Below are 3698 nucleotides of genomic sequence, written 5' to 3'. Positions count from 1 at the left end.
AAAATCTTCTTTCATAAAAAGGAAACATGTTAAGCAAAGACAACCAATATGGTATCAGGTTTTGACACTATATGCAGCATTCTGTTCCTGTTACCCCCAATATCTCTGCTTAGAGGAGAGAAGTCGGTTTCATCATCCGTTCTCTAGTACTGAAACTGGCCTCATTATGGTTATTTGTAGTTCTGGTTCTTATTTTTCAAGCTGTTGGAGTTTGTTATATATTTTGTTTACCTGGTTCTGCTTCCTTTCTAGATTAGTTCATTGATGTCTTCCCATATTTTTCTCAATTCCTTGCATTCATTATGTGGAAGCATATTTTTTAAAGCCCTTACTTTTGAAACTGAAAATATTATGAAGTAATATTTTCTCTAGCCTAATTAAAAAAAAAACCTCCTTCTTTTCCATTTGGAAGCGGAGTTGTTAAAAGCAATGAAAAGAAACCTTTTCATTAGGTGACTGGATTAAAGGTCGTAACCAGCAACCTGACAAAGAATATCTCTTATCTGCAGTGGAAGATTCCCAATCCGTGTAGGGAATATTTACCTATCTTACGTGTATTTTCCCATCTAAGGTCATTCTCCTTCCTCTGTCTCCTGAAGGAATTATACTAGGGTCCATCCTGTGGGAAGTGTTGTTGTTCAGTTGTTTCAGTCCTGTGTGACTCTTCATAACCCCATTTGAGGTTTTCTTGGCGAATTGTTTGGCATATCCTCCTCCAGCTCATTTTATAGATGAGGAACTGAGGCCAACAATTTTAAGTGACTTGGCCAGGGTCAAACAACTGGTAAGTGTCTGAGGCCAGATTTGAACTCAGGATGATGAGTCTTCCTGACTTCAGGTTGGGCTCTCAAACCTATTTGGATTCTCAGATAAAGATCTGTGGGAGGAAACCTACTGATTCCTCCCAGTAGCACCAGAGGAAGGAAGGGGGCCATCTCTAGCTGTCTTGATCTATATTTTGCCTCTGGACCCAGCTGGCTCCAGAGGAGAGAGTGAGGCTGGTGACTTTGCACAGTCCTGCCTCACGTAAATCCAATTCACTTGTAAATCATGGCACCACCTCCCAGATGTCATGGTCCTCTTCGAGAGCTAAGGACAAACAACAGCAACTACTAGAGGAAGGAGATATGGTTACTCAACTATTGGAGTGTTAAAGCACAACAGCATTGTTACATATTTTGATTTTCTTTGTTCGATTCCTAGAAATGTTATCTAAAGCTGTCTTGGAGCAGAGACATATCTCTTGAGGGGTTGGGGAAACTGTTGTTTTGAAGATTTTGTTCTCTCCAAGTCAGAAATGACTTAGAGTTAATCTTAAAATAAAATTGATTCTGGCAGACTGGTACCTAAATTCAAAGCACAATATTAATTCTTTATTCAACAATTATTTTCTACTCCTTAACAACATTCTATTTTATTTATGTACCATAGTTTGTTCAGCCATTTCTGAATCTGTGGGTATGCACATTGTTTCTAGTTCTTTGTTACCACAAAAAGTGCTGCTATGAGTATTTTGGTTATATGGGGCCTTTATGTCATTTTCTTTAGGGTATTTGCCTACTAGTGAGAGTGCTATAGAACTAGAGAGGAAGGGACAGATATGAAAGACACTGTGTGGGTAGGATGTGCAAGATCTTGCAACTGATTAGATATAGTGATTAAGGAAGAAGAAAGAATCAAGAATAACTTAAAGGTTGTGAACCTGTGTGATTAGAATGATAATGTTGCCACCAATGGAAATGGAGGAATTTGGAGGAGAGATGGGTCCAAGGGACAGGTGAGTAGGCAACTAGAATTCATTAAGCATTTATTATGTTCCAGGCACTGGATATACAAAAGCAAACAAAAAGACAGTTTCTGCCCTCAACAGTGGGGGAAAATGACAAATAAAAAAGAACTGAAAGGTGGTAGGAGGTTCAAGACTGTGGGAGCCATGAGGGGTGATAGGGGCCATGGTAGTGGAGGGTGTTTTGGCCAGGGGAGGACCAAGATGGGGGTTCATGCCATTAGTGCCACACATCTCATTTGATGTCTATGTGTGTAAGACAGTCTTCCCCTGAGTCAAACCTGCACCTGATGAAACCACCTTCAGTGAGGCCTTGCTGAAGAGAAATCAGGACCTTGCTCCCAATTCTGCTGAATAGGCATCCATCCTTTCTCTGGTAACAAAAATCAGCAATGTGATTGACAGCCTGACTGTGGCTCCAGAAACCTTTGAAGTACAATTAAGGAGGTCTGGCAAGTGGGATCTTACAAGAAAGGGGCAAGGACCATAGGGCATAATGTGACTGATCTGGTAGTGATCCGGAAGATTCTGTCAACATTGGAAGCTATTGCAGCCTTGGAGAACAAAGTGGTGGAAAGTCTTAGAGCACAACATTCTGTAGAACTTTTGACTATGATGACCAATGAAACTGGCTTTGATATCAGCTCTGCTGATGCCACAGTGAAGATCCCCGTTACAACAGGGCCACCTAATCTTCAAAAGTTGGACTCAGAACTACATTTGGACATTAAGGTTCTACAGAGTGCCTTGGAGGCCATTCGGCATGCTAGTTGGTTTGAAGAGACTCTTCTCAGTCTATGGTGAAAGTTCTCATCTATCTACTGAAGGACTTGAGGATTTGGTTCCCTGGCTTTGAACCTCTCACACCTTGGATCCTTGACCTTTTGGGTTTCTATGCTGTGATGAATAACCCTACCAGACAGTTCTTGGACCTCAATGTGGCTTACAGGCAATGTCTTCAGATTCTGGCTGTCAGGTTGTTTCTTCTTGGTTCAGTAGGGATTACTGACCCTTGTGAAAGTGGTAACTTCTGGATACACATAGTCATGACCCTGAAACAACAGGACATGGTGTGCTATATGGCTCACATTGGTTCAGATCCTGTCACATGGAGGATATAGGAAGATCCTTGGCTAGGAAGGTGATGCCAGCTATCTTGTCTCAGAAATGTCTACTTGGGATGGGGTGATAGTGACGCCTTCTGAAAAGGCTTATGAGAAGCCTCCAGAAAAGAAGGAAGTTGAGGAAGAAGAGGAGAATGCAGAGAAGCCACCTCAAGAAGAGGAAGAAGAGAGCATTAAGACCCAAGAGTGATCCCTTCTGGTTCTTTCTTGGCTGCCAAAGGAAGAAACTTCCTTCATGGAGGCTGGATAGTGGTAAGTGTGAGGGTGAAGGGATTGTGGGAAGAAAAAATAAGGCTGAAAGCCTTCTGGAAGGTGTGGAGAAAGAAGCATTGTCTTGTAGGCAGTTTGATGCTCCCTTGACTCAATGGCCTATGCCACAAAGGGAAGGTTATCAGCCTTCTTGCACTTTGCCTTTTACAGATTTACACACACCACTAATCCCTCCACAGAACAACCAACTCTAGAAACTCTACTAAGACCAAAATCTTCCAGAATTTTTTTTTGTTGAAATTATTATGAACTGTTAGGATCTGAAAGTTGTTTTTCTTTTTAAATTTAGAAACTATTAAAAGTGTTTCCTTCTGAAAAGTGGTAGGATGAAGGAGTTACAAGACACTCATGTGGGAACATGGTGGCACAGTCCTAAGAGTGATGTACCATGCTTGGCTTGGGCTCTGGAAGGAGCTCACCGATAAGAGAAGGGGCCAGCATGGCAGAAGAAGGTGAGATGGCAGCCTAATTTGTGGTGGTGAAGTCCAAAATGTCAGAAACACAGTAGGGAGGGGAGA

The 3698-nt window shown here is 41.9% G+C and overlaps 1 pseudogene; it reads left to right on the top strand.

The window, feature by feature from the left end:
* Positions 1 to 1933: 1933 nt before the first annotated feature.
* LOC110202879 (interleukin enhancer-binding factor 2 pseudogene) lies at positions 1934 to 3100 on the top strand (annotated as a pseudogene).
* The last annotated feature ends 598 nt before the right edge of the window (positions 3101 to 3698 follow it).

Source organism: Phascolarctos cinereus, unplaced genomic scaffold (assembly GCF_003287225.1).
Source record: "Phascolarctos cinereus isolate Bilbo 61053 unplaced genomic scaffold, phaCin_HiC Scaffold_3;HRSCAF=262, whole genome shotgun sequence".
Taxonomy (NCBI): Eukaryota; Metazoa; Chordata; class Mammalia; order Diprotodontia; family Phascolarctidae; genus Phascolarctos; species Phascolarctos cinereus.
Note: the sequence above shows the minus strand (reverse complement) of the source record. Positions and strands in the feature narration are given on the sequence as shown.